The sequence below is a fragment of the Artemia franciscana genome, chromosome 8, assembly GCF_032884065.1.
Source record: "Artemia franciscana chromosome 8, ASM3288406v1, whole genome shotgun sequence".
Taxonomy (NCBI): Eukaryota; Metazoa; Arthropoda; class Branchiopoda; order Anostraca; family Artemiidae; genus Artemia; species Artemia franciscana.
Genome location: NC_088870.1, coordinates 10905511 through 10917139, shown reverse-complemented (window position 1 = coordinate 10917139; position 11629 = coordinate 10905511). Strand labels below are relative to the sequence as shown.

The following is an 11629-nucleotide window of genomic DNA, read 5'->3' as shown; positions in this document are numbered from 1 at the left end:
TCTACAGTTCTTGAAATAAGACTGCGCTTTCACATTTTTTGCCAAAAACGACAAAAATGAAAACCGTTGTCCAAAAAGCAGCAAAGCCAACTCTGGTGCCGCAGAACACCATAATAAAACAGGGTTTTACTGGGTTTTCAAAAGAAGAACAACTAGTACAACCAAAGGTTTGAGAGAACCCGAGAAATTGTACTGAATTCTTTTTCTTCTTCGCATATTAGGCAATTTGAGGTTTTACATGGGATTTTACTTATTTGAAGAACCGCTTTGCTTTTACTTGAAAAAGGAGAAAATAAATCTGGGCCTGGAGTGGCAAGAAAATCATTTAAAGCCTTTTTTGTCAACTTTTAAAGTATATTGACTAGTTTTCTAGGAGGACACTAAAAGTGTCTCTTTTTTGCTGAATTTGACACTAGTCCTAAAAAGTTTTGGCAACCCTGAGTGTAAAAAAGAACATGAGGCGCTTAATAACAGATTTCTGGTGAGTGAAGAATATAAGATAAACTGTCTGTAGATTTTATTCATGAGCAGACAAAAGGGTTGCAAAACCACATAAGGAAGAAGAAGAGCTTGAATTCAAATTTGAACAGCAGAGGAGATATCCAGCATCTGAAAGTAGAAAAGAGATAGGAGAGGAAACAAAACTGTGCAAGCAGAAAACAAAGCTTTTAAAGTAAGTATAGTTCTTTCAAATTTCTGTAACTACTCACTTACTAAAGAAAATTAAAAAACAGCAATATTGTCCCTTCTAGATTTAAAAAAATACCTTTTTACCCCACTCCAACTCTTTAATTTTTGCAAATTGACACTACTGATTGGAGAACTCAGAGTATACAGGGAATGCCTACCCTACCTGCAGATTTAATTCCTTTGTTGAATCTACAATAAAAGAATCTTGTTTCTACCTAAATGCCTAATACCCCAAAATTTTTCAATGGGCAGTGTTTTATGGTTATTGTCTTCTCAAAATTTACTGTAGAGATTTAATTATTTACAGCTGAAGACATCTGGTTTTCCGGTGTGAATAGAGATACTCTTTCAATGTACTGTTTCTGTAGAAAGCAAATTACTTAGTAACTTATGGAGGTGTCTCCCTGGAAGACCAAATACATGAACAGTTTAAAAATAGGCAAACTTAGAAAGTACAATAGCACCTTTCAAGATTTTTTTTTTTTTTTACTTTCTGGAAGTTCTATGTTGATACTTTTGAAACAGAGATAAGTTGTAGACAAAAAATTAAGAGAAGAACAGCACAGTTTTAGGAAGGGTAGAGGATGTTTTGGCCATTTTTTTACTCTTAGGTTAATAGTTGAGAAGTGCCTGAGCCATCAGACCTCTTTAGTCCTCAGTTCTTAACATTATTATCAATTGTTTGGTTCAGCTAATAGAAGAGCTTCAGCAGAGGTTCTATTCTTCTTCAGTGTACCAGATAAGCTCATTAAAGTGATTAGTGCTATGTATAAGAATAAAATTGCTTTGACTAAGCTAGGCAATGAGGTTAGTAGCTCATCTTGTATTGAATCAAGAGTTGTGTTGCAATGCATTCTTGCTTTTATGGATCATTCGGGCAAGCTTTATTCTATGGAACTCAACAAAGGTCATGAGAGAGCATGGAATCAAATGGGGAAGTAAAGCCCCCCTAGATTTAGATTTTGCTGATAGTAAGGGCATCCTAGGTGAAAATATTAGCAAAGTGAATGAATTTTTGGAGATTTTGAGAGGTCAGGCTGCAATAATAGGTTTGAAAATTAATATTAAGAAGACTTAAGTTTCTTAGACTGGGAATGGGTGAAGTTGTTGAGCTGAAGCATGGACACTGTGAAGGGTGGAGGGGAATTTGTTTGATGTTTTCCAAAAGATGTATCTACAGATTATTTTTGGAACCTGTCTGACTGACTGTATTTAAATCTGTAAGCTGTGTGAAAAAGGTGATTCTATGCTGTTTTCTGGGGCTATAATGAGAGAAAGATTCAAATGGCTAGAACCTGTTATACAGATCATGGATGAAATATTGTCAAAAATTATCCTCTTTAGTCAGCTGTTAATGGTAAAGCAAAAAGTACATCATCCCAGAAAAGGGTAGGATAAGGTTCTAAGCAACAATTTAAGGGAAACTGAAAATTATAGGGTTTGTGTAAAGAGGGAAACTTTTGATAGAATGGGATGAAGCTGGATTGTGCACAGCTGTGGTGGCTTGGTGCTGCAGTGAGTTCTTAGTACTAGTAGTAGTAGTCGTATTGGTCTATCATTGCATAAAAAAACTTAGATTTGTAGGTTCTATATATAAAAAAAAAATCATGAGATATCCATAAATAGGTCAATATCAGTTCCAAACTAAGGAGACAGATAATTTTAAATAGTTGACACATCAGCAAATTTTCTTCAGATTGATTGGAAAAACAACAGATATTCTTTTGAACACCCTTTTTTTGGAAGTGGGAAAGGGGGCAAAACTTGGAATTTTTTCCTGGGCGCTTCATTTAACAGAATTTGAAGATCTATGCATGGTATAGAGTAGAAGGATATATTTTGAAAAGTCAATCAAATTAATCAATCAATTAATTACACAGTATATTATATAACAATAACATAATATTATGGACTACTAAAACATAAAACTCGGAAACAGTTAAAGAATCAAAAGAGGAAGAAACAGGAACACAGATTAGGTTTTGTGGTTTTTTTTTTTTTTTTTTTTTTTTTTTTTTTTTTTTTTTTTTTTTTTTTTTTTTTTTTTTTTTTTTGGTGTTCATAAATTTTTCTATCCAGGAATTCTGTACTGTAGGGAATTTTGTGAGATTTTTTATTTGAGTAGGCTATATATTATAGTGTAGTCGAGTAGTATGGGGAGTTATATTGAGACAGAGGAAGATTGTTTTTGAGGAATAGTTCTTCTGGGCAGGAATTTTGAAGTGCATTCCTTATGAAACATCTGGTTAGAGGAATTTTTCTATTCTCTAGAGTTATTTTTTCTTAAGAAACTGAGCCAATTTGAATTGAAACTAGAAAAGGAAACTGAACCAATTTGAAATAAATCTTGAAAAGGAACTTCATGAGATTTCTTATTAGACTATATTATAGTAAGGTCAAGTAGCATGGAGAGTTATATTGAGGCCAAGGAAGATTGCTTTTCTGGAATAGATTTTCTGGAGAGGAGTTTTGAAGTGCATTCCTTGTGAAACATCTGGTCAGAGGAAAGTCATCTTTTCTTAGGAAACTGAACCAATTTGAAATGAAACTTGAAAAGGAAACTGAACCGATTTGAAATAAAATTTAAAAAAGAAACTGAACCATTTTGAAATAAAACTTGAAAAGGAGACTGGACCAATTTGAAATAAAACTTATTCAGAGGTGTATTTGGAATACATCTGATCAGATCGCTCTTACTGTGATATATACCAGAACACTGAATCTAAATCAGATAAGTCAGAATGATAAGGATTGGATAAGTAAATTGGACTTGGTCAGAATGGCTTTTGAATGGCTGAATTGAGCTGAGTATTTGTACCAAAGCATTAACCTACTTCTAAGAATGTTATTCCTTGAGCTTTGTTCACGGCTATTGGGCCGTCTTAGTTGAGTGGCTAGCAAGCTAGACTTGCGATCTTTTGACCGTATGAACAGTTGTTCAAGTCTTTGTGTCACTGTGGTTCACACAGGTATCAGTGGTTTGATTCTTATTTCTCAGCCAGTGTTAACCCAGCTCTAAATAGGTACCTGGAAAAATACAGGAAAGATTTGCAAAAGCACAGGATGGGTGCACTCTAACAGCAGCTCCTAAAAAGCTATGTGTGTCTGATCCTTTTGCTTCCCAATATAAAATATTTCTACAGACCCAAAATAAAGACTTCACCAAAAGATGATGAAAAGCTATTTTTGATGACAAACAATTGAATAGTTCTTTCTCTATGCTAGTGCTAACATGAAAACCCACCAAAAAGTTTGTGACACTTTTTCAGCCAATCAATAAGTGACCAGCAAAAGATCATTTTGAACTTTCGCTGCTGCTCAAGGGTATCACCAAGAAGTTTCGTCGATGTGAGGGGGAAGGGACACTACCATAAATTTTGCTTTTATCAGTACTTAAGTGAGAGCATATCTCATTTTCCCTCATCTTTTCAATGTCACCTTGTTTGCTTTAAGAACAGTGGGACATCAAACCTGACTTTTCTTGGTGGTACGTGGGTCACTGTTTGTTTTACGGATGTCGTTAATTTGACTTCACAATGGCTTGATTGCTTTTAAAATTAAGGCCATTTGCTTTAAGCTCGAGCCAAATTATAGTTGCACTTACAGATAATGGTGAAAATGGGGGAGTTGAACAATGATTAACTTTCGAGCATTATTTTTGTCATTGACTAATCAGAACCAAAATTTAAGTAGAAAGATAATATAAATTTTAGAAGATGCAAGACATTAATACATAATACTTGAGAACAGACTAGTGTTGATACACGCAAATTAATGTGAATGTACACAAATTAACATTGTTATTATTGAACCTACTTCTTGCAATTTTTATTTTAGCATCTTTGGTCTTACATCAAAATCAAGAGGAAACACGTATCATCTATGAGCTTTTTGTTCAATAAGTGTGACTATGGTCACACTTTGTTATGATTCAGTCATCATGGATATGAAATCCTTCTCTCAATTTCTAAGTATATTGTTAGGATATCTCTGGCATATGGGGGGGGGTTGTAACAGATAGTTGTAACAGTTTTTTCCAAGAATACTGTCATATTTATTCTATATGTTATAAAATTGATTTTTTTTTGTGTAGGTACAAACTGAATAGGGGAAAGCAATGAAAAAAGGGGGAGATCCTCCTCTCCGTGGATTGGAAGCAGCTTTCTCTTGCATATATGCAAAACTGTTAAGAAAGAAAGAAACTGAAAAATATCTTCAAACTTCAAGCATATTTATTTTATTTATTTATTATTACAAATAGCGTTAAGCATCAATGCTTGTCGCATAAACACAAAATCATAATACTAATCTAAAGTAAATTGGCAACAACAAACTAAACAGCAAAAACTTCTAAATAACACGAACCTACACAACAAAAGCGTCTAAATAAAAAGGCATATTTACTAATGCACTCTTAAAAATTCGAACACTCTCTGCCTTGACAACCTCCAAAGGCAAACCATTCCATGGTCCGGCAACTCTACTAACAAAAGATAATTGACTTGACCAATTTTTTCAGTGGTTTTGGGGATATAATTTATAATCATGCTGACGAGTAGAGTGATAATGGTTAAATTTAAAAAATAAATTTGGATCAACATCATCCACTCCTTTAATTATACGAAACACATTTACAAGGTCATTGCGACGTCTACGAAACTTCAACAATGGGAGTCAAAGCCTAGAAAGTTTACAGATTTTATCAACAGATATTAACTTCAAACATATTAATCTGTTGATACAAAAGTCAACTGAAAATATTGTCAAACTTCGAGCATATTAATATGTTGATAAAAAAAGTCAAATGAAAAAATATCGTCAGACTTTGAGCATATTAATCTGTTGATAAAAAAAAAACTCATTAAAATTCTAATCCTTTTGTATCCAATCAACCCCCTCAGAAATCCCGATGTGCCACTGATTGAGGGAGTGTAGATTGCTATTGCTTCCTGGTGGATTATGTCCCCCTAAAAGATAAATTTGCACATTTTTACATCAGAGATCACTAATAATCAAACATTGGAAAGGGGCTTCATTTTCATTTTATCAAATTTGTGTGTTATTTTTCTGATATAGGGTACGTAACCCCATTTACCCCTCTGTTTATAATTGGTTGCAAATTGTCACCTTTCAAGGGAATATACTGTAAGATGGCTGCATATTTTGTGCCAGAATGAAATTTTATGTGGTGAAATGCTGTGTTTAGCTGCAATGACTATAAAATATACCAGCACATCATCCCCTATGCATATCCCACCTTCTCACAATCATCAATGATTACTCAGGGGTTGCAGCTTAGTCCTTGCAACAAAAATAAAACTTTAAGCTAAAAATAACCAATTATTGTTGAAAAGGAAAACAAGAAAAACAATGGTTCCTTATTATTTGTTCTAAACTGTAACATATTTGTTTAAGATTTTTTCTTGCAACGAGTGATTTGAAATTCTTAGGGATCCTGTCAAAATTGGAGAGTTTATCCAAAGTAATCTCTTGGCATGGTGAACCCATCTTGGGGGAATTTCATTCTTGATTAGGTGAAATAGATTTTATTTTTTTACCAGCCTGCTGAAACTTGATGTCACTATACTTATTCAAACGTCATTGACGACATCGATTGACAGATTACGTCATTATTTTCTCTTGGCACAAGTTTTTCTAAGATCATTTTTGACCTTTTTTAATAAAAATGTTAAAAAGAGCAAAATAATTTGATAATTTCGGGCTGTAGATTTGAGTGTCCAAAGTTTTGATTAGCAGAATAATAAAAATAATGCTTTTAAAATTCTTTATCATTCTTTCGTCACTTAATAATTGCTATTAAAAAAAAATTCCATTCATCTCTCATAAACCGTTTAAAATATGGAACGTGAAGAAACTCAAATTTTGATGGAGGTCGAATGCGATGTAACTAACCTTTGTGAAGAATCAGTAGAGTCTACAGGAGCTAGAAATGCTGTTGAACAGGATATAAATACTCTTGACAAGCAAATAGCATTACCAAACAAACGATATTCTGAGAATGTTGACAAACAACAAAACGACGTTAGCCATTCTGCTGAAAAAGATGGCGAAAGCACAGAAAGAACTAAAAGGCGCAGACGCCAAAGGAAAAGGACTAATAAGCCGAGTTGTGTTGATTCTAACACAGATAAAGCACCTGATAGAACAGGTAACGTTGAAACCTGTATTTTGAAGGAGGTTAAACGAGATGTCATTGTTGGGGGTCACCCTTGTATAGAAACAGTTCACAGGGCCGGAGCACAAAATGTTATAGATCAAGAAAATCTGGTAAAGACGAATCCTCGTAAAAATTTAGAAAGCTTGCCGGAAAGAAAGCATAACGCCGAAAATGCAATTAACCTTTATAGAGGCAGAGGGGTTACAAATAGTGACACCTGTGGGAGGGGATATATGCGTGGCTTGAACAGAAGCCAAGGACAATCATTTAATTCTAACAAAAATAGAGGCAGTACTTATGATGGGGATAGAGGCAGAAGAGGATCAGACTTTAACAGAGGTAGAGGAATATCTGACAACAGAGGTAGAGGAAGGGCCGACTTTAACGGAGGTAGAGGAAGATCTGATGACAGAGGTAGAGGAATGTCTGAATTTAACAGTGATAGAGGAAGGCCTAGTTTTAACCGAGGTCATGGAAGGTCTGAGTTTGGCAGAGATAGCGAAAGAAAATACTTTAACAGTGGCAGTAGAATGCCATATTTTAACAGAGGAAAAGTAAGAAGAAGCAGCTATGTTGCAAACGGAGGCAATGCAAGCTACGCTCAAAGCAATACTGAATTAAAGGGAGATTCTTACGATGCCAAAGCGAATAATTTCGCATATAGAGACAGGGAAAATGGAGAATTCAACAGAGGGCGAACAAGTAGTTATACTAGGAACGTTACTGCCGAAATACAGAGGAAGTATGAGGAAGTCATTACTTCCTTACAGAGGAAGTAAGGACTTCAACAGAGGTAGACGAAGGCAAAATTTTCAAAGGGGAAGAGGAAACAGCTATAATCGGATCAAGGGAGAGTAAGATCAAACGTTATTATGAAAATGTCTGTGTAGAGAATCGTCAGTTTATCAAAAAAATTTGAATTTAATTGGAAGGATTTGAATTAAATTTTAAGGTAAAAAAGGTGAGTAAGGTGAGAAAAAGAAAACGGAATGTGTGTGGAATGGTCTGTACCTTCGCACCTTCGCATAATTAAATTGATTACACACAGGAATAAGCCTTTGGCTCTTAGAATGGTAAACAAAAAACAACAGGGAATCAGGTAGAGTCACCCAAATCTCACATCATACCCTAGAGAATTCAAATTCACTTTATTTTGCCCTAAAATTCTTGTCAATTACAAAACCAGCAAAGGTCAAAAACAATTTAAAAAACCTACAAAATTAAATTACTTACACGTGGCTTATTTCCTTAACTATTTTCCAAGTCACTATTATAATGATTGACGAAGTACTGACCAAATGACTTCAGGTACCGTTTGGATGAGTGGATCGGCGGTTTTTCCAGCTTAGCATCGTTTTTTGTTCTCTCTCTGAGCCTAGTGGAATGTTGAGTTGGGCGTGTCTCAAAACCCAGAAGAACATCATGGTTTGTTTCCAAGTCAAGGATTTTTTGACTGAAATCTGCAACCAATTTATGCCTTCTCTCTTTAAGGGACTCCAACCTTAGAACTTTGAGGCTCGTCTCCTAGTCAACATAACCATTTCCCAATATTATTTTGTAGGCCTAAAATATTTTATACAAATATTGTAGATATACCCTAATCATTAGAGTATACCTGCAATACTACACTATGGTCTCATGACATATGACCTAAGTGCAGCCACCATAGTATTCCAGCTTAAAAGTTTGGCCCTTTTAAAAAGCTGCCGACCCATGCTTTAGAGGAAGTAAAAGTCGTAACAAAATTTTCATAGGTGAACCTGTAGAAGGATCATTAGCCTTTGGTGAGCAAAATTGACTCTATTGGCCGCTGTGATCAGTAGTTTTTCGGATCGTTGGTATTATACACGTCCTGGTGTTTGCATTTTGAGGTGCACAATAGGCTGCCGTGTGTGAGGAGTACCCTTGTGCAGCCTTATACACGAGGACATTCGTTGAATAAAGGAGTGCTCAGTAGATTTTTATGGAATTAGGACTTTGAGGTAGTTATTGTGGTGGATTGCCGCAAAGTTTGGCTCGTCACTGATTGAGAAAGGATGAGACCATTGCCTTGGAACTAACTGGCTCTGTAGTGGGGGCTCTCGGAGGAATAGAGGGTACAAACCTTTTAGAGGTAGAAGGCCAATAGAATTGCCATCACATCATATTGAGACGAACCAACACTGAAGTCATTGTTGCTGCACCAGCAGCATAGTTCAGGGGTCACGCGATGATGAGCAGGTATTGTCACGAGGTCTGGTGTCTATATTTATTAAAATAAGGATCATGTTTTGACAGCAACAAGAGATTTGATCTTGCTGTGTAGTGAGGGCTCTCTGAGGAATTGAGCATGCAAAGCTCGTGATGAGTCTCAAGTTATCTTACGTAAATCCTTGACATCATAAATAGTGGACGTGAGACTAAAAAAACTGTGGTAGTTGTTGCCTCAGCAGCATTTTGGTGGGGCCTGGGAAGCTCTCTTTATCCTTCCTGAGGGCCCAAGTGGTGCATTCTATTTTCATCGCTGTAATTTTTCAGGGATCATCCGTGTTCAACTATTGGCTGCAGAAAAAATAGAAAAAAAAAAGGTAAAATAGATCAATTTATATATGTAATCTATATATATAAAAATAAGTTGTTTGTGGGTTATGTCTGTTACACTATATCTGTTACGCCAGATTATATCTTCTATATATATATATATATATATATATATATATATATATATATATATATATATATATATATATATATCTATATATATATATATATATATAAATAAGTTGTATGTATTTTTGTGTTGAGGGTTTGCATATGACGTCTGAAAAATAAGAAGAAAAAGAAAACAAACTAAAATGTAAAAACTGGGAATTGCATAAATATTTCGAAAAAGAAACAGCCGAGGAAGCTGCTCAAATAGTTAATTCAAAGAGAAATTTTAGTATAAATCATACAATGGCAGAAGAAACAGCCGAGGAATCTGCTCAAAGGGTTAATGCCAAAAGGCTTGCGGTTAAAGAACGCAAAACCGCGCAGTTAGATGAAAATCCACCTGGACAGCGAGAGTCAAAACGTATCAAAACTAAAAATGATAGCGATGATGATTGGGTTTGGGATTTTGACTTGGATAAGGTCATCAATGTCTACCAGATTTTAGTTTAAAAAAAAGAAGGTTCGGCGATATGTATTTACGTCTGAAAAATAAAGAAGAAAACTGAAAAAAGAAAAATGGTAAAAAACCAAAAAAAAAAAAAAATAAATAAAAAAAGAAAAAACCTAAAAAGAAAAAACATAAAAAAAAATAAAAAAGGTAAAACAAAAAACTAAAAAAAACTGGGAATTGCACAAATATTTCAATATATTTTGACAATAGATTAAAATAATTCGAAAACCTTACAACAGATACCCAAAATTTTGAGGTTTATTATAAATTGTTGGAGCTTTAGCATGCTTGGCACGTAAAGATTTTTCCAAGTGTCAATGTTAGAATGAACATTGACAAATTGAAGAAAACAAATCAATAAAAAGAAGAAACTAAAAAAAATAAAAAAGAAAAAAACTAAGAAAAGAATAAACTAAAAAAGAAAAAAAAACTAAAAAAGAAACTATATCTATATATATAAAAATAAGTTGTATATATGCATGTTTGTTTGTGCGTTTGTATTTGACGTCATTATAAGTATATAAGGCTTTGTATATGACGTCATTGTAAGATGACACTACAGACCGGGACACCGGGACACAAATGACGACCGGGACAGAGGGAATATAAATGACGACCGGGACACTCAAAGAGAAATTACAGACCGGGACACCGGGACACAAATGACGACCGGGACAGAGGGAATATAAATGACGACTGGGACACTCAAAGAGAAATTACAGACTGGGATACCGGGACACAAATGACGACCGGGACACAGGGAATATAAATGACGACCCGGACACAGGGACACAACTACAACGGGGACGCCGGGGGCACAGGGGGATATATAAATGACGACGGGGACACAGGGAATGTTCGATTAGCAATCACCATCAAGAAAGCTCAAGGGCAATCGTTCGAAAAATGCGGTATAGATCTGAATACGGATTGTTTTCCCATGGACATTATTATGTTGCATGTTCAAGAGTTGGTAAACCTGACAATCTGTTTATATGGACAGACAATGGGACAGCAAGGAATGTTGTATATTCGCAAGTTTATGTAGTTAAATATATATATATATATATATATATATATATATATATATATATATACCCAATGATTTTAGGAAAACCTTAATTAAACCACTGTATAAGAAAGGTGACAAGAGTGAATGTCGTAATTATCGAGGCATTAGTCTGGTCTCTGTAGGTAGCAAATTACTGAGTAATATGATACTTTTTAGACTGAGACATGCTGTAGACAAAGTTTTAAGGGAAGAACAATGCGGTTTTAGAAAAGGTAGAGGATGTGTCGACCATGTTTTCACTCTTAGGTTAATAATTGAGAAGTCCCTTCGTTGTCAAACACCTTTGGTCCTTAGTTTTATTGATTATGAGCAAGCTTTCGATTCTGTTGATAGAACAGCGTTAGCAAAGGTCTTATCGTTATATGGTATACCAGAAAAATACATTAAAGTGATTTGCGCTATGTACGAGAGTAATACTGCTGCGGTTAAGGTAGGAAATGAGGTTAGCAACTGGTTTTGTATTAAATCAGGAGTTAAGCAGGGTTGTGTTCTATCCCCCTTTATATGGATCATTTTGATGGACTTCGTCTTAAGGAGCACAGGAAAG

General features: G+C 34.9%; 1 protein-coding gene across 3 annotated transcripts in view; it reads left to right on the top strand.

The window, feature by feature from the left end:
* The first annotated feature begins 368 nt into the window (after positions 1–368).
* Positions 369–11629, top strand: part of LOC136029973 (transcriptional protein SWT1-like) — a 32599-nt gene continuing 21338 nt past the window's right edge. The window contains exons 1-2 of one of the 3 annotated variants that reach the window (XM_065708541.1): positions 369–673; positions 9386–9435. The gene's annotated coding sequence lies outside the window, so the exon portion shown is untranslated. The remainder of the gene's footprint in view (positions 674–9385; positions 9436–11629) is intronic. The other 2 variants (XM_065708540.1, XM_065708539.1) reach the window with 2 other exon arrangements.